The sequence below is a fragment of the Mobula hypostoma genome, chromosome X1 (assembly GCF_963921235.1).
Source record: "Mobula hypostoma chromosome X1, sMobHyp1.1, whole genome shotgun sequence".
Lineage (NCBI taxonomy): Eukaryota > Metazoa > Chordata > Chondrichthyes > Myliobatiformes > Myliobatidae > Mobula > Mobula hypostoma.
Window position 1 is genome coordinate 2,499,800 of NC_086128.1, and position 20,446 is coordinate 2,520,245.

A 20,446-nucleotide genomic window follows, 5' to 3' on the forward strand; every position below is an offset into this window, starting at 1 on the left:
TTCGTGTATTGCTTTGTGCCTCATGGGCACCTGCATGGAGAGGATTACTGGGAGCCACTCTTATGAGAGAGTTTCAAGGACGTCAGGTTGAACTGACTTCCACCCTTTACCCAAATTTAATTGAATCCTGAGTCCAGGATCAGACCCAATATTACCTTCACCTTCCAAAGCACTGACAAAGGAGGCAAAGTCATTGGGTTCATTTAAGGCAGAGGTTGATAGATTTTTGATTAGTCAAGGCATGAAGAGATGTGGGGAGAAGGCGGGAGATTGGGGCTGAAAGGGAAATGGATCAGTCACGATGGAATGGCAGAGTAGACTCGATGGGCCAAATGGCCTAATTCTGCTCCTATATGTTAAGGTCTACAACTGCACAAAGATAAAGGTGAATTTCAGATCTCTTTCAAAAGAAAGTCATAGACTTATAATCACTTCACAATGGTCGGATGTTGCAAAGAGCAATGAAGAACGTTCTGAAACAGGAGCACCAAGTAGCCTGTTTAGATTAGGTTTATTGAGTTAGAAAGGATTGCAACTTCACACAGAAAAAGCTAAATAATCCTGTGAATGGCAGAAATTGTCACCAAGGTGTGGTGAGGTAGCTGAGCCATTTACCTGTGGCTCAGAGCCCAACAAGCTTCAGACGAAGCAGAGTTACTACAAACATATAGGATATAAAGTAATAGCAGGAGCAGATCATTCAGCCCTCAAACCCGGTCTATTGTCCAATGAGATTATGGCTGCAGTGTTCACTGCCCTTCTCCTTCAATGGCTGCACATTCACTACCCCTTGCAGATGAGAGATCCAAAGACTTAGGATTCTCCAAGAGAAAATAATTCACCTTAACTCTGCTTTTCTTTTTAAACTGTGATCCTTACTATATGACCTTCCCAAAAAAAGAACCAGTTTCTGCACTCCCACATCACCATGACCTCGATTGCCATTTATATGTTTCAATCAAGTTTTCCAAACTCCATTGGGTACAAGCCTAAGACAATCCAATCTTCCCTATAAAACAACTGAGTCACCTCAGGTATTGACTGAGTAAACATTCTCTGAATCACTCCCAACATAGAAACATCCTTTGATGAATAAGGAATTGTCACGTGACCGGCAACAATGAATATAGAATTGAGTCAGGTTTTATAAAAACAATCAAACATTTATTAAACTCTGCACAATATATAAAAAAAAACAAATGAAAAATCTTAACCGTATGTAAACTGCTATGCAGCCATTTAACAAACCGTCACTCAGTACTAGTTCTTAAAGTGATAAATGCAAAAACAGTTCTCTAAGTGGTAAATTCAAACACAGTTCTTAGAATGGTAAATTCAAAAGTCCAAGAGATTTATACAGTCAATTAGGAGAGACCTTCCTGAAGTAAAGGATTCCTCGAAGACACGACGGCACTGTCCATCCCAGCCGGATCCTGCCTTGTCCGCAGGATTCACGAAGACGGAAATAAAACGGTTTAAAGGCACTGACCTTTCCCTCTGGATATTAGATACTGCACAGCCTTTTCTGCTGCTTTTAGCAGAGGTTATCTCATGCAGATCACTCTTTCTTGAACAAATTCAATAATGGTTCATCCTATCCAAAACCACCGAACAACTCCTTCAGGTTCCCGTCTTCACCCTCCAATACTACTGAAAAGATACATCAACAAACCTGGCAGCGATTGGTGAAACTACCAGCCCAACACTTCTGTACCTTACAATAGAATGTAAAACTCCATTTTAAATCAAAACTGCGTCATAAGGCAAATACGCAGCGGAGCAGAGTATCTGGCTAATGTTCTAACTGGAAAACTAACTGCGTCACCAGGGGTCTACACTTATATACCTGGTGAGAACAGGTCATCATGTGACCTCACATTGGCGGGAACATTTCATCATGTTACCTCCGCAAGATCATTACATCATCCTCATAAGACAATCACAAGATATCCATGAATTATGTAACAGAATCCATAACTACACAGTACTCCAGATGTGGTCTTACCGGTGCCCGAAATAATCGAATCATAACATTTGTATTGGATTCCGCAGCAATACAGCTAGCATTCTATTAGCTTTCCTAATTACACACTGCACCTGGGTATTCGTCCTTTGTGGATCATTTACAAGGACATCCAGATTCTTTGGCATCTCAAAGTGCTGAAATCTCTCACCATTTGGATCTTCTCTTATTTTTCTTGCCAAGGATGAAAAGAGTCATAGAGTCAATAATCATAGAAGCCGGCTCTTCAGCTGAACTCATTCATATTTCAGTCAAAGCAAGTAGCTGAGAAGAAGGGAGTGAAGAAATCGGGTACAAAAAGTCTTTTTTTTTAAACACTGCTCGGGGAGAAGGGTCTGCACTGCGCAGGTGCGTGACGTAGCGTGCTAAGGTTTAAAAACAGACCACCTTATACAGCGGGCAGCATTGTGAGTGGGCAGTGGAGTGAGAGGGAGCAGAGTGGGACAGCTTTGGCTCAACAGTCTTCGGCGAGAACAGGCAGAGGCTGGGAGACCGCTTTGCTGAACATCTACGCTCTGTCCGCCAGAGAAAGCAGGATCTCCCAGTGGCCACACATTTTAATTCCACATCCCACTCCCATTCTGACATGTCTATCCACGGCCTCCTCTACTGTAAAGATGAAGCCACACTCAGGTTGGAGGAACAACACCTTATATTCCGTCTGGGTAGCCTCCAACCTGATGGCATGAACATTGACTTCTCTAACTTCCGCTAAGGCCCCACCTCCCCCTCGTACCCCATCTGTTACTTATTTTTATGCACACATTCTTTCTCTCACTCTCCTTTTTCTCCCTCTGTCCCTCTGAATATACCTCTTGCCCATCCTCTGGGTCACCCCCCCCCTTGTCTTTCTTCCCGGACCTCCTGTCCCATGATCCTCTCGTATCCCCTTTTGCCTATCACCTGTCCAGCTCTCGGCTCCATCCCTCCCCCTCCTGTCTTCTCCTATCATTTTGCATCTCCCCCTCCAGCTTTCAAATCCCTTACTCACTCTTCCTTCAGTTAGTCCTGACGAAGGGTCTCGGCCTGAAATGTCGACTGCGCCTCTTCCTATAGACGCTGTTTGTGATGTAGGTATGTTTTGGGGTAGTACCAAGCTGATAGAAGATGTGAAAACTGAGGACATAGAACATAGAATAGTACAGCACAGTACAGGCCCTTCAGCCCTCAATGTTGTGCCAACCCTCAAACCCTACCTCCCATATAACCCCCACCTTAAGTTTCTCCATATACCTATCTAGTAGTCTCTTAAACTTCACTAGTGTATCTGCCTCCACCACTGACTCAGGCAGTGCATTCCACGCACCAACCACTCTCTGAGTAAAAAAACCTTCCTCTAATATCCCCCTTGAACTTCCCACCCCTTACCTTAAAGCCATGTCCCCTTGTATTGAGCAGTGGTGCCCTGGGGAAGAGGCGCTGGCTATCCACTCTATCTATTCCTCTTATTATCTTGTACACCTCTATCATGTCTCCTCTCATCCTCCTTCTCTCCAAAGAGTAAAGCCCTAGCTCCCTTCATCTCTGATCATAATGCATACTCTCTAAACCAGGCAGCATCCTGGTAAATCTCCTCTGTACCCTTTCCAATGTTTCCACATCCTTCCTATAGTGAGGCGACCAGAACTGGACACAGTACTCCAAGTGTGGCCTAACCAGAGTTTTATAGAGCTGCATCATTACATCGTGACTCTTAAACTCTATCCCTTAACTTATGAAAGCTAACACCCCTTAAGCTTTCTTAACTATCCTATGAGGCAACTTTCAGGGATCTGTGGACATGTACCCCCAGATCCCTCTGCTCCTCCACACTACCAAGTATCCTGCCATTTAGTTTGTACTCTGCCTTGGAGTTTGTCATGAAAGTAGAGGTCCCAGAACAGATCCTTGTGGGACACCACTAGTCACAATCCTCCAATCTGAATGTAAGAAGGGGCTGAGAAGAGCAAGAAGGGGGTATGAGAAGACCTTGGCGAGTAGGGTAAAGGAAAACCCCAAGGCATTCTTCAATTATGTGAAGAGAAAAAGGATGACAGGAGTGAAGGTAGGACTGATTAGAGATAAAGGTGGGAAGATGTGCCTGGAGGCTGTGGAAGTGAGTGAGGTCCTCAATGAATACTTCTCTTCGGTATTCACCAATGAGAGGGAACTTGATGATGGTGAGGACAATATGAGTGAGGTTAATGTTTTGGAGCATGTTGATATTAAGAGAGAGGAGGTGTTGGCGTTGTTAAAATACATGAGGACAGATAATTCCCCAGGGCCTGACGGAATATTCCCCAGGCTGCTCCATGAGGCGAGTGAAGAGATTGCTGAGCCTCTGGCTAGGATCTTTATGTCCTCGTTGTCCACGGGAATGGTACCGGAGGATTGGAGGGAGGCGAATGTCGTTCCCTTGTTCAAAAAAGGTAGTAGGGATAGTCCAGGTAATTATAGACCAGTGAGCCTTACGTCTGTGGTGGGAAAGCTGTTGGAAAAGATTCTTAGAGATAGGATCTATAGGCATTTAGAGAATCATGGTCTGATCAGGGACAGTCAGCATGGCTTTGTGAAGGGCAGATCGTGTCTAACAAGCCTGATAGAGTTCTTTGAGGAGGTGACCAGGCATATAGATGAGGGTAGTGTAGTGGATGTGATCTATATGCATTTTAGTAAGGCATTTGACAAGGTTCCACATGGTAGGCTTCTTCAGAAAGTCAGAAGGCATGGGATCCAAGGAAGTTTGGCCAGGTGGATTCAGAATTGGCTTGCCTGCAGAAGGCAGAGGGTGGTGGTGGAGGGAGTACATTCAGATTGGAGGATTATGACTAGTGGTGTCCCACAAGGATCTGTTCTGGGACCTCTACTTTCGTGATTTTTATTAACGACCTGGATGTGGGGGTAGGAGGGTGGGTTGGCAAGTTTGCAGACGACACAAAGGTTGGTGGTGTTGTAGATAGTGTAGAGAATTGTCAAAAATTGCAGAGAGACATTGATAGGATGCAGAAGTGGGCTGAGAAGTGGCAGATGGAGTTCAACCCAGAGAAGTGTGGGATGGTACACTTTGGAAGGACAAATTCCAAGGCAGAGTACAAACTAAATGGCAGGATACTTGGTAGTGTGGAGGAGCAGAGGGATCTGGGGGTACATGTCCACAGATCCCTGAAAGTTGCCTCACAGGTGGATAGGATAGTTAAGAAAGCTTATGGGGTGTTAGCTTTCATAAGTTAAGGGATAGAGTTTAAGAGTCGCGATGTAATGATGCAGCTCTATAAAACTCTGGTTAGGCCACACCTGGAGTACTGTGTCCAGTTCTGGTCGCCTCACTATAGGAAGGATGTGGAAGCATTGGAAAGGGTACAGAGGAGATTTACCAGGATGCTGCCTGGTTTAGAGAGTATGCATTATGATCAGAGATTAAGGGAGCTAGGGCTTTACTCTTTGGAGAGAAGGAGGATGAGAGGAGACATGATAGAGGTGTACAAGATAATAAGAGGAGTAGATAGAGTGGATAGCCAGTGCCTCTTCCCGAGGGCACCACTGCTCAATACAAGAGGACATGGCTTTAAGGTAAGGGGTGGGAAGTTCAAGAGGGATATTAGAGGAAGGTTTTTACTCAGAGAGTGGTTGGTGTGTGGAATGCACTGCCTGAGTCAGTGGTAGAAGCAGATACACTAGTGAAGTTTAAAAGTCTACTAGAGGAATTTAAGGTGGGTGCTTATATGGGAGGCAGCGTTTGAGGGTCGGCACAACACTGTGGGCCGAAGGGCCTGTATTGTGCTGTACTATTCTATGTTCTATGTTCTATTAAATACTGGAAATGAAAATGGGTGACACACATACCTTTGTGGGTGGGATAAGGAAATTTGGAAGTGGACCAAGTGTGTTCATTGACCTGTTGCTCAACTCGTCTAAATAATGTGAAGTGCAAACAAAGCAAATAAAACATAGGAGGTTAAGACTAAATCACCAAGTTCCAGTTCCTCAGAAAACATAGGCTTTCCGGTGGTGGTGATCTTCAAACAGTTTTCAATACCTCAATTGATGGGCTCTGTACAAAACACTTCTTGTGCTATTGAGGCCAATCTCAGTTCTGCAATCTTTTTTAGCCCTAAATCATAGATGTTTGGTAAGTGTTCCACATTCTCAACACCTCTTGTGACAGAGCATTTATACAGAGAGTAGGATGGTAGTATAGTGATTAGCACCACTGATCACCAATCGAGTTTTCATTTCCACTGCCGTCTGTAAGGAGTTTGTACATACTCCACGTGACCACACGGGCCTCCTCCCACATTCCAAAGACATATGGTCAGGGTTAGTGAGTTGTGGGCATACTATGTTGGCACCAGAAGCATAGCAACACTTGCAGGCTGCCCAGCATAATCCTCATTGATTTGCTTTGATACAAAAAGGCGCCATGTACAAATGTTCCATGTTCCAAATAAAGCTAATCTAAATCGAATCTTATGCTGTCTGTTTAAGGGTATGCTAGTTACTTCTGCATTCTTTGTAAACTAATCAATAAGCTGCAAAACTGAGGCCTGAATCCCTCCTTGTGCAATTGGATCCTTGATTTCCTCACTTGCAGACCCCAGTCAGTTCAGATTGGCAACATCTTCTCCACGATCTCCATCAGCACAGGCACACCACAGGCTCTGTGCTCAGCCCCCTGCTCTACTCTGTTTACACTGTGTGGCTAAGCACAGCCCCAATGCCGTAATTCGGTTTGCTGATAATACCAATGCTGTTATCCGAATCAAAGGAAGTGACAGATCAGCATATAGGAGGGGGATCGAAAATCTGGCTGAGTGGTGCCACAACAACCACCTCTCACTCAATGTCTGTGAGACCAAGGGATAACCAGAGGTCCATGAATCAGTCTGCATTAGAAGATCAGAAGTGGAGAGGGTCAGCAATTTTAAATTTCTCGGCGTTACCTTTTCAGAGGTCGTGTCCTGGGTCTAGCACATAAGTCCCATTACAAAGAAAGCATGGCAGCACCTCCACTTCCTCAGAAGTTTGTGGAGATTTGGCATGTCATCTAAAACTGTGGCAAACTATGTGTGGTGGAGATTATATTAACCGATTGCATCACATCCCAATTCCCTTGAACAGAAAATCCTACACAAAGTACTGGATATGGCCCAGTGAATCACGGGTAAAGCCCTCCTCACCATTGAGCACACCTACACGGTGCGTCACAGGAAAGCAGCATCCATCATCAGGGACCCCCACCACCAAGGACATACTCTCTTCTCGCTGCTGCCATCTGGAAAGAGGTGCAAGAACCTCAGGACCCACACTACCAGGTTCAGAAAGTTACCACCCCTCAACCATCAGGCTCTTGTAGCAGAGGGGATAACTTCACTTAACTTCACTTGCCCCTTCATAGAAATGTTCCCACTGAAATGGGCTCACTTTCAAGGATTCTTCATCTCATGTCCTTGATATTTATTGCTTATTTATTATTATTATTATTATTATTATTATTATTATCTATCATTATTTTTTTCTCTTTCTTTTAGTATTTACACATTTTATTGTTTTTGTTTTGCACTTTGGTTGTTTGTCCATTCTGTTGCGTGTGGTCTTTTATTAATTCTATTATGTTTCTTGCACTTACTGTGAATGTCCAAAAGAAAATGGACCTTAGGGTTGTATATGGTGATATATATGTATGTAGATAACAAACTTACTTTGAAATTTGATTCTTCCCCTTCCCCACTACTCAACCCTTCCAACATCAGCTTCTATTTTCCTTATTAATGGCCAGTGACACTTACAAGTTGAGAAGTGATGTGGGAGGAATTTATAGCTCAGAGCGAGACAGATCATCACATTGGAATACCATTTTGTGCATTAAAATTCAATTGCAATGAAAAATAAAATATAATGGAAGTTCACAATATTTAGGTTCTCAATGCTGGTTGACGGAAGTGCAAGAGATGATTGATGTGTAGCTGGATAATATTAGCATACGTTTCATTCACACTTGAACTTGTTATGAGTCACTCATGTAAAAACAAGCTTTCACGTCACCAGTGAAGCTGCTTCAATGTTATACAATAGGAATATGCTTAAGAAGCAACTCACTTACCTTGCTGTCATTGGGGCACCATCTCATGAGTTGAGGGCCCAAGGAAAACAAAGTAAGTAAATTACTTCTTAAGCATATTTTCATCACTGGATGGTGCCCTGTGCGCCCCAAAGCTCATAACCCTTGCCCAAACACCCACCCCCACCCCCATCTACCAATCTGGCAAGCTGAAATGAGACACCCTGCTGACTCAAGCCAGCCCTAACCCACACCACCAGTAACCTCCTGAACAGCAACTCTACCCACATTATCAACCACAACACCTTCTGTCCCCTCCCTCTCCATGACTATAAATTCATCCTGACTGTGGGTGGAGCTTAGGAAGATAATGGTGCCTAATGGCGACTTCTTTGCTTGCATCTTCGGAAACAGCTTTATTTCTATCTTTAATATCCCTATTTTTCCCTTTCAAGGTTCTTTTGAAGGCCCTGACCTGGAGTTACACACTGAATTGCGGAAATGAACCCGCTCTCAGGGTCTCACAACCGGCCGCTTTTCGATATGCTGTGGACGCAGCCTGGAAGACCAGCGCACCTTCAGGGTGCCGGATATTTGTGACTCTGGAAATGGGTGGATTCAAGGCCAATGCTACCGCCTGGTGTGTCGTGGGAGTACATGGAAGATCGAAAGCAGCCAGCGGCTTTCAGTGTGCCCAGGAACCTGAGCTCTTTGGGTACAGAGCTCGGAAAAAGTGACGCAACAGACTTTTAACATTGTCAATCAGCAAGTTGTTTGTTATGTCTCACCTCTCACTGTGAAACGGAGACACCTCTTTTCCTCTTATTAGAGAGAGAGAGAGAGAGAGCCTGTGGTATGTAGAATTACCAGGTGAATGAGTAGTCTTTGGGGTACTGCAAGCCTCTGTCTTTGCTGTTGATTTGCTGCACACTTGAGTGCTCAGTGGTGGGTGCCAATGCTTTTGGGGTTGTTGCTTTGCTGCTGCTTTCGCACGTGTGGGAGGGGGGAGTTAGGGGAGACTTTGGGGTTCTAACATTTAACTGTCATTCATTCCTTGAGGCACTCCTCTGTTTTCATGGATGGTTGTGAAGAAAAAGCATTTCAGGATGTATATTGTATACATTTCTCTGACATTAAATATACCTTTGAAACCTTTGAATTGATTCATCGCAGATCTGAATAGCTTTGTATTCTTAAATTTGCAATGGTTCTTTGCTTCAGCATTCATTGGAGAAATCACCAAGTGTACAGTATGCTCATCTACATACCTCTGTTACCCATCATGTTGCTACAGCATGGTTAATAGTGGCATTTTTATTGCTTGGAAACTCAACTGCAATTAATTTTTGGCTAAAATTGCATGACACATCCCAGAAGGCATTTTGGAATGACAACCACAGAGCACAAGGATGGTAATGTATCATATTGATTCTTTCAAGGCCAACATAACTCAGTCTGCATGGAGCTGATATTCTACAGCTTCCCAGGGTGTCAGACGTTTAGAGAAAAATCAGAATTACAGTGAGCTCCAAGTCTAAGGAGGAACCCTTCCTTGGCTCAAGAAGCTAGTTGGGGGATTGCTTCATTCATATGGATCTAAAAAATCCAAGGTTCAACCCTAACTGTGTAACATACCAACTTGCTTATTTATTTATTTATTGAGATACTGCGCCTGACAGGCCCCTCCGGCATGCCCATTTGGAGCCACACCAATTTTAATCGCTGGTTCATTGGAAGCATCCCATTTCAATGCATCATGGTTCGGCATGGCAACTGCCCTGCCTGTGACCATGTGAAACTGCAGAGTTGCAGACACAGTTCAGTGCATCACAGGATCCATCCTCTGCTCCATAGACTCTGTCTACACTTCTCACTGCCTCAGTAACGCAGCCAGCATAATCAAAGACCCCACCAATCCAGTCAGTCCCTCTTCTCCTCCTCCCATCCTGCAGAAGATATAAATGTTTGAAAGCATGTACCATCAGGCTCAAGGACAGCTCTATCTCATTGTTATGAAATTGTTGAATGGTTCACTGGTAACATTTGCTAGTTATTGTTTTACTTATACTACCTCAATGCACTATTGTATTGAATTGATAGTATGCAAATCACATTTTTCACTGTTCCTTGGTATTTGTGTTATTAAGTTAATTTACCAATTTTCCATATTTGATTATCTAATCAATTTACCCTTTCATATGTGTGCACCAAGAAAATGTCAGAGGTTTCAGAAAAGGATGGTAAATACATTTAGCAAGGAATTAAATACACTAAAATGAAACTTATGAGGCTTCTTCTAGTGAAACCCTTCATTGGATCATTGCATTGTTCTATCAATGTGCTCCAGTTACAACATCAGAATGGTTTAACGTCTTATCTGCTTTCAATGCCCGTCTGGCTAGCAGATAATGATTATTTCTCAATGCCCTGCTCGTCACCTGGCCAATGCTTTAATTCCTTTACTGGCTTTAAAAGTGTGCATGGTAGGTCCATTCACCAGTTGTGAAAGTCCCATAAATCTCGAGGCCTTCAATTATGCAGTTAAAAGAATAGTATTGTCAATTTCCTTGTGTCAAATTCAATGTGGCATACTGTATCAATTTATTAAAAGCTCTCACTGTGCCAGCATTCATTCCAGCAGCTGGAATCTCAATAGTCAGGTTTTAAAAGGACAAACCACAATACAGACCCTCCCCAGATCATGGTGGGGTTCCGTTCCTGTGAACTCTTCATAATCCCAACAGTTCACAAGTCAGAAATGAGGCCACAAACGGAGTTCCCACTTGGTAGAAGATGCCTGAGCCACACAGCAGCATATAAATTCATTCTCCCAGTCTCCCATACACTCACTGATATCAGGCTCTCCAGAAACTGCAAAGGACCGGTACAACCAGTCCTCTTCCAGGAAATTGTAGTGATGAAATGAATCAGAATCAGCTTTAATATCACTGACATATGTTGTGAAATTTTTTGTTTTGTGGCAGCAGTACAGTGTAATACATAAAAAATACTATAAATTACAATATGGATATATACAAAATAAATTGTATGAAAAGAGAGTAAAATAGTAAGGTAGTGCTCATGGGTTGATGGAGTTTTCAGACATCTGAGTGGAAGAAACTATTCTTGAAATGTTGAGTGTGCATGTTCAGGCTCCTACCCCTCCATCCTGATAGCAGTAATGAGAACAGGGCATGTCTTGGGTGGTCAGAGTCCTTCATGATGGATGCCACCTTCTTAAGGATGAAGATGTCCTCGAAGGTGAGCAAGGTGGTGTCCACGATGGTGCCGGCTGAGTCTACAAGCACTGCAGCTTTTTACCATCCTGTGCAATGGAACTTCCATAGCAGCTGGCAATGCAACCAGTCAGAATGCTCTCTACGGTACATCTGTAGAAATTTGTTCATCTTTGGTGACCTATCAAATCTGCTCAAACTCCAAATGAAATACAGAACGGATACTTCAGTTATGAGAAGGGTTGGAGGACAGATGTGCTGAGAAAAACTGAAGAATTGGTTACACTGGTGGCAATAGATTTAACAACTTCTTGCACAACTCCAAACAAAATGTGCTGTGCATTTGAAAATGGGCTTAAGCCAGAGCAGAGTGACATAGAGCATATTTCTGGGTTTCTTAGCATCCATGACTAAATTCAACTCCTGACTTACTGGGGAGATGTTCATTGGCATTAGCACTTCTTTCTGACTTCCAACTTTCCCAATGATGTCAACAGTAGTGTACAGGCCAAAATTATGTCCACAATATTTTCAAACTCCAAAAAATGTGAGTTTTAATTTACTCACTCAACAGCCTGATCTTACTACCCTCATTTCTCCCAAAACACTCAACCTGTATTCTCATCCGCCCTTTTCTCCTTCCACCTCAACTACGATGATGGAAAGATTTGCAAAAGTGGTCGAAGAGAGAATTGGAGAGGCTGGAAGACTGTGGCCATGGGAAGCCTATTCTACATGCAAGATGTTCAAATAGATTCTCAGGGCATAAAGCTCAGCCAGTCAGATAACATCTGTGGAGGCAGTTCCAGCTGAGATCCAGCACAAACAAGAGAAAATCTGCAGATGCTGGAAATTCAAGCAACAAGCACAAAATGCTGGAGGAATTCAGCAGGCCAGGCAGCACCTATGGAAAAGAGTACGGTTGATGTTTCAGGCTGAGACCCATAATCAGGACTAAAGAAAAAAAAGATGAAGAGACAGAGTTAGAAGTTGATTGGTGAAAACGATATAGGCTGGAGAAGGGGGAATTAAACAGGAGAGGTTTGAAGGCCATGGAAGAAAGAAAAGGGGGAGGAGCACCAGAGGGAGGTGATGTGTAGGTAAGGAGATCAGGAGAGAGGGAAAAGGGAATGGGGAATCATGAAGGATAGGAGAGGGGGCCACTACCAGAAGTTCGAGAAATTGACGTTCATGCCATCAAGTTGGAGGCTACCAAGATGTTCCTCCGACCTGAGTATGGCCTCATTGTGACAGTAGAGGAGGCCATGGCTTAACATATCAGAATGGAAATGGGCAGTGGAATTAAGATAGGTGGCCACTGGGAGATCCCGCTTTTCTGGCAGATGGAGCGTAGGTGTTTGGCAAAGTGGTCTCCCAATCTACGTCGAGTCTCACCGATATACAGGAGGCCACACCAGGAGCACCGGATACAGTAGATGACCCCAACAGATTCACAGATGAAGTGCGGCCTCACTTGGCAGGACTGTTTGGGCCCTTCAGCAGGACTGGAGAAAAAAGCTGAGGAGCAGATCAGCATAGACTCTAAATACCAGTGCTGATCTGATCCTCAGCTCTTTTTCTCCAGTCCTACTGAAGGGCTTCAGCCCGAAATGTTGACTGTACTCTTTTCCATAGAAGCTGCCTGGCCTGCTGAGTTGCTCCAGCATTTTGTGTGTGTTGCTTGGATTTCCAGCATCTGCAGATTTTCTCTTGTTTGTGCTTTGAGGAGCTTGCATTGCAGGACAACGTTTGAGTTTTCTCCTCCTGCTTCTGTGGGTGGAATTCTCCTGTCCTTGAGAATAGGGTTTGGATGTTCTCTCTTGACTGTCTTCCCAATGGAAGTCATTGTCTCCTTCCTAGCCTCAGGTTAAATTCAGGCTGCACTGTTGACCTCTACCAATTCACATTGTCTACTGCTTGCTGCTGTGTAAGGGAGATTATCCAGACTCCAGAAGATTTCGTCATTTTCCAACTTAATCGCAGAATTTAGGCCATAACGTTACAGATCATGGTATTGGTATTGCTTTATTCTTGCCGCATATGAAGAGATACAGTAAAAACTTTTGTTTATATGCCATCCAGACAGATCATGCCCGAGAAAAGGAGGTAGTAAATAAAAAAACAGAATACAGAATCCAGAATATACAAGTGTTGCATATCCAAGTACGGTTGAGTAGCAAATTCCAGACCCCCTATGACCTTCAGGGTGATTAAGAGAAAGCTTACTCTCCCCTCTAATACTCTACCAATTGTTTTAAATGTATGCAACAGAATTTTGAGCTATCAGCTGAAAGAAATAAATGTATTTTGACTTATTTTACTGAGTCTCCCCTCAGCCTCCTCTGTGTTATGCAATCTTTCCTCATAGCAAAAATTTTCGAGCTTTCTATCAATCTGTAGCTCTCTAGTGCAATTAGATTAGTAGTGGTAAGCAAATAGTTAAAATGTTACCTTCCAGCCACCTTCTTGCCATCCTAAAGTCAGAATTAGAGATGCTTACTAATAATTACACAATGTTCCATTCCATTTGTTACTCCTCGGATACTGACACAACCCAAGCCAACGAGCAGTAAGCCTTAGAAATCATTTATGATAGTAAAATAAAACAAGTAATGCACGGGAGGAAGTCTAACCATCTACTCAAATGCATTTTCCCACCATTCTGGGAATCCTCATGTGTTAATTGATTAATTAAGATCTGTTTATAATCAGGATTATACTCATGTCAGATAAATTGTTAATCTGGATTGTGAATAGCTGATGTCTAAACTTCCCGTATTACCTGTTATGTCACATCCTGCCTTCCTGAGAAAGAGTCTTTCATTCTCACTCTTGGCTTTCCATCTATTAATCAGTTTTCTAACTATGGAAGTATACTGTTGCCAGTTCTCCATTGTGTTGACAAACATCTGTGTGGGACCTTATTAACAGCTTTTTGAAAATTCAATACAAACACCTCCAATGCTTCCTGAATGAAATCCAGTAGATTAGTCAACTACAATATTCTTTGCACAAATCCATGCTGACTGCTGAGTCTTTCCTCAATGTTCCCCATTGTAGATCCCAGTGTTTGCCCACCACTGATGTTCACAAGTTAGTAGTTTTGTACTACTGTTTTATCTCTTCTTCCTTTAGCAATGTTGCATTTCTTACACCCACCCACCCCATCTGCAGAGACCTTGTGGAATCTACAGAATTCTGGAAGATGATTACCAGAGCATCCACTATCTCTTTCAAAACACAGGGTTGTAGATTAACTAGTCCATGCGATGCATCAACTTTTTGTCTTGCTTCTCTCACATTTTTTTAAAATAATCCAATCTTCTTTAATTTCTCTTTCTTACTCAACCTTGGTTCTACTTTTCTCTGAAAACAGGCACAAAGTATGATTAAGTTTTCAGCCATTATAAAGTTTCAAGGCAGAAAAAAACGGTAGTTGGAAAATGCATAAAAGTAGATTTCAGCTATTCTTAAGACTAAAATTAGGTAAGGCAGATGAATTGAGGGCACGTACAAACACTTAGAAGCCAGATATTTTGGTAACGTGGCTGAAGAGGTTTACTGGTCTCTGCACTGAACTGAGGCTGTGGCCTGCAACTAACTGGGCTCCTCAATCAGCTGTGGATTCACTTTCATCAACTTTAGTTCAAAATGTTATTTTCTTACTTTTATTGTTTGTACAATTTGGTTCTTTTTACAAATTGGATGTCTGGCAGTCTTTTTTTAATGGGTTCCATTAGGTTTCTTTGTTTTGTGGCTGCCTGTAAGGAGACATGTATATAGTACACATACTTAGATAATAAATGTACTTTGAACTTTGAATGGGACAGCTTAACATTCCTGTTTACAACAGTTTCATTTTAGATCAGGAAATAAGTAAGGGGAGATAGATCTGGCAATATTGGTAAAAGGAACAAGCGCAGCACTACAAAAGGACAATATTCATCAAATAAGGCTATATGGATTGAATTTAAAAACAAAAATATGCTATCACACTGTTGGAAGCATATTATGGATCCCTAAGTAGTCTAAGGGAGATGGAAAAGCATTTTATTTTGACAAATAGGGCAGTAACGGAAGGAGATTTCAAACTATTATGGTACTTTGATAAAATCATTTTTAAAAAGATGTAGATGGTATAGAATATCTACTCTACATGCAGAATTTATGTAAATCCAACTCTGGATTTATTCCTGGAAAATTAAGCTGGCTGGATTGAAAGGAAGTCATTTTCATTTCTGTTAAATTTAGCATAGCTATAGAAAAAGAAAATTTGGAGTAAAATTTCTAAATTGAACTAAAGCCAGTTTGACTAAAGTAGGAAGTGATTTGTTAATGGAGGGTCAATTGGACAGCATGCCCACACAGAATGTTATCAACGATTTAAATGATAAGGAGACTTTAAGAAAAATACTTATCACCTACCAGCTTGTGTTCCACCTCTTCCCCACATCTTTATGAGGGGTGATTGGTAAGTTTGTGGCCTAAGGTAGAAGGAGTCAATTTTAGAAAGTTTAGCACATTTATTTTTCAACACAGTCCCTCCTACATTTACACACTTAGTCAAGCGGTTGTGGAGCATATGGATCCCTTCTTTGTAGAAGTCGGCATCTTGGACCTCCAGAAAGTGGTCCACAGCAGGGGTGATTGATAAATTTATTATCTATCTCCTTACTCCTAAGGTAGAAGGAGATGAGTTATTAACTTCAAACTTTCTGCATAATCACTCAAAGAGTTGAACTGCATGTGTATGTAATGAGAGCTGTATCAAGGCCATGAACTTATGGAAATAATTCATGAAATAAATTAAATAAATGAAAACAATTTTTCACCCCCAGCCGTTTCATGAGCATTACATTTGAGAGGTTTTTACACAGGACCTAGTCTCTATGTGCCCAGTGGTAGGAGGAATCTGAGCTCTGGGCTTGACCCTCATAGTCCTTGCACTTGCTCCAGCAATCCTCACTGCATCTCCCAGCACTCAGCCCTACACATTCGACCATATCCATTTGTAACCTTTGATTATGGGCAGTACCTTGCACTGAAAATTTCATGAGGACATCCTTAGCAAACAAACTAAAGGAGAATCCTAAAAGATTCTACAGGTATGTTAAGAGCAATGGAGAAAGTAGGTCCCCTCAAAGATCCAGTGTAGTACTCCATGCACGGAACCACAGGAGATAGGAAAGGTTTTTAATGGATGCTCTTCATCTATATTTACCATGGAGAGGGTCATAGAAGTTTGTGAGTTTAGGGAAGAGGACAGTAAAATCCTGAATTATTTCAATATTACGAAATGATTCTGAAGTACATAAAAGCACCAAGTGTATTCTAGGATGTTGTGGGAAACAATAGAAAAAAATACTGGGGCCCTGGATTTTTGTATTCTCCTTAGTCACAGGTGAGAAGACAGCAGGGCGGTTAATGGTGTGCCTTTATTTAAAAAAGAGTTGCAAGGGCAAGCCAAGGAACCACAGACAGGTGAGCCTTACATCCATGGTGGGCAGGTTACTGGAGGGGATTCTGAGAGACAAAATCTATCTGAATTTGGAAAGTCAAGGAATGGTTAGTAGTAGTCCCCATAACATTTTGCATGGAAAATTGTGACTCATGAATTTAAAAAGGTGTGTGAAGAGCTGACCAAGAGGATTGAAGAGGGCAAGGCAGTAGACTGTCTACATGGACTTTTGCAAGGCCTTTGACAAGGTTCCACAAATATAGTCTGGTACAGAACTTGAGTGAACCAGTCAACTGGATAAAAGAAGATTTTCTAAGATTACAAAAGAATTGAAATAATCTAGGAAAGTGAACAAAGGATTATTGGATATAATCTAGATCAGAAAAATGTGAAATTAAATCAAGGCAGGACATGCATAGTAAGTGGCAGGGCCTTGGGCAGTGTTATAGATCAGAGAAACAGAGTACAAGTACATAATTCCCTGAAAGTGGTAACACAGTTAGATAGATTAGTGAAGACCACTTGTGAAAGACGTCTTTATTGTTGGGGCATGAGCACAAGAGTCGTGTTACAGCCAAAAAAGATGTTGGTGAGACCACACTTGAAGTATTGTAAGCAACTCTGGTCACAATGCCACAGGAAAGATGTAAGTAAACTAGAGAGGGTACAGAAAAGACTCAAAATGGAATTGCAAGGACTGGTGTATATGGAGAGACTGAATAGGCAGGGACTTTGCTCCCCAGAGCAAAGGAGGTTAAGGGGTTGACTTTATAGCAGTTTATTAAATCATCAGGGACATAGATAAGGTGGATGGTCACAGTCTTCTCCCCATCATAAGGAAGTCTAAAACTGTAGGGTGTGTGTTTAAGGTGAGGGAGAAAAGATTCAAAGGGGATCTGAGGACCAAGTTTTTCACACAGAAGATGGTGGAATGAACTGCTAGAGAAAGTGCTAGAGGTAGGTATAATTAAAAGACATTTTGACAAGATCATACATAGGACAGGTTAAGATGAATTATGGGCCAAACATGGGCAAATGAGACTACCTCAGGTAGGTCCCTAGGTTAGCATGAACAAGTTGGGCCAACAGACATGTTTCAATGCTATACACTGCTATACACTCACTGGATCTGCTATACTGTTATACACTCATATAATGCTATATGATTGTAGTGTGTTTTTCACTGCTGATGATTTTCCAGCAACCGTCGATAATTATCTTTGGCATCTACCCCTGGGAGAACAGAGCTCCGTGGTGTACAATTGTGTGGAATTAATCCCAATAAGGAGTATTATGACCGAACCGCTCTGTGTAAACACCAAACTCATTGCCTTGGAAGAACTTGGATTAACAACATACTTGAGTTGAAATATTGTGTCTTGTTCTCTGTAACTCCCATGTTTTACAGAGCAAGTGCCCTCATTTCGTTGAATGCACTTCAGTTTAATACTCCAAACAAGGAGTGGATGTACGTCGGACATATGGATAAAGGTTAATTAAAGAGAGTTGCAGCACTTTGAAGGTCCTCCTTTCCTGTCTGAGGGGTATAAGAACAATTAGAAGACAAAAATTGCAAAGGACAGTAATCATCAATGCAGTGCCTTCAGTTTAAATTTGTACAAATAATAATTTGTCCTTACATAAGGATATGAGATCATTACTCATTTAAATGAGGCCACAATTGAATGTTCATGGTGACAGGACCTTTGATAAAAGGTATGCAAATATGATAACTAAATATGTAAAATTTTATTTACAAATGATTTGCAATTTTCTTTAATGTCAGTTCATTCCAGTTAGACTTTTTAAACGCCAACTGGTATCAATCTGAAGAACAGTTGAACTGTTGATAAACCATTCAAATGGCAATGCTGGACAATAGGTACAAAGATTAGATTTGCACTCCCCTAGGATGTGTGCTAAAATTACTTTTCTAAATTAAAAGGTGAGGATACAAATTTTCTTTTACAGGATTTGTCCATACAAGTAAATTTACATTTGTATTATGTTCAGTGCACTCACCACATTTTAATCCAGAACTGATTCATTAAATCACGTCATGGTTATTTTGCTCACCCATGTAATTATCTAGACAATAATCCACCCTGGGTAGTGACTGGCGGCCAGGTTATTGCTGTATCCCCTGATGGTAGCTTGTGATAAGGGCAAGAATCTCACTACGGTGTGCCATTAGAGATGTGCTTAGGGCAAACATGTCAGAAACAAGGCTGTTTAATAAAACATTAGGTGTTCTATGGCTTGAGGGAAAGCCTTGGGAAATCCTTGGGAAGTGTTGTGTGATTGATTAGCCGTTTGTGTTTTCCCTCACTGAAATAGTTTTGGGAATTCTAGAGATGATTAAGGGACCATAATTACAGTCACAGGTTTTGTGTTCCACTACATAACTCAAGATAGCTTTTTCATGCCCCACAGCCCAAATTTTACAGCAGTTCTTCCTTTCACATAAGGATTTGTCAACCGTAAGTTCATTTTAATCACAACATTCTATTTTCCAGTCCATTTTTTGCAATAAGCTCATTGCTTTCAAAGAAGCAAAGTGTAGTTAAAAGGTCACCCTTTGCTCCTTTGATATTTATTAACACTAGGTCTTTCTTAAATGCCACTGACGGAGGATCTGGTTTTATTCCTACCTGGGCTTACCTCCCCTTCCATTTCCTCTTATATTGAGGGCACAAAGCTTTATCATGTTTTCACATGTTTTTACATTAATGCTTGGTTGACAACTCAACTATGGACAGCAATCTGTCCTCACACATGCTCTTTCATGTTGAACTCCTTGAATAATTAAGGGGCAGGAACTTTGGCTGTACTTGCTCTGGTCAGCTCTGTGCTGCAGAAGGTGATTGTGGCTGAGGTCAGTTAATTCAACACAGTCAAGAGAGTTCTGCTCTGTACTTCAGTACATTAGGAGGTGGGAGACATTTCCTTATTGAAGGACCCACTACTGCTGTTGTAGACAAAGTATGACAGTACTGATCATTACATTTCTTGTAGAAGCAGTGAACTGTATTTCTCCAGTGGAACTTTAATATCTTTCAAGAAGAAATCTTACTGTCAGTATAATGAAAACAAACAAACCCATGATTTAAATTGGCATCTTATTTAATGCAAGATCTACTAAACATGATTCAACTAAAAAATAGTGATCATTGGCTCTGTGAGACAGGAGGGAAGGACTATATATGAGTTACTGAGTCCAATAGTATTTGACGGCATTATCAGGGTGCTCTTTGTTAAAGCTCAATCATTTAAATACCTGCTTAGTGTTGATTTAAAATTCAGTTTAATGATCATTTCAAGGCTGCTTTCTATGCCAATTTATCAGCCAAAAAGAAACAATTCTGAAAATGCCTCAAAGCTATGATATTTCCATCATTTCAAGTTAAAAGAGCATTGACAATATTCAAAGCAAAATACCAGACGTGGTTACATAGTAATTTTATTCCCTTCCTGCATTAGACCAATGATGAGCAGACTACACAATAAGCAATCAACGCAGGGATTGCTGTTTGTTCTGCTTGTCTCAAGAGATTAGCATTGAGTTAATTTTTCCCTGTGTAATTTAATTTCTCAGCAGTCAGACCTAATCCTCCTATTTCTTCAGTCTAGACAGGTAAGTAAACCTAGTTGACATCTCTCAGCATTCGGGGATGTATGTTTACTGGAACAGA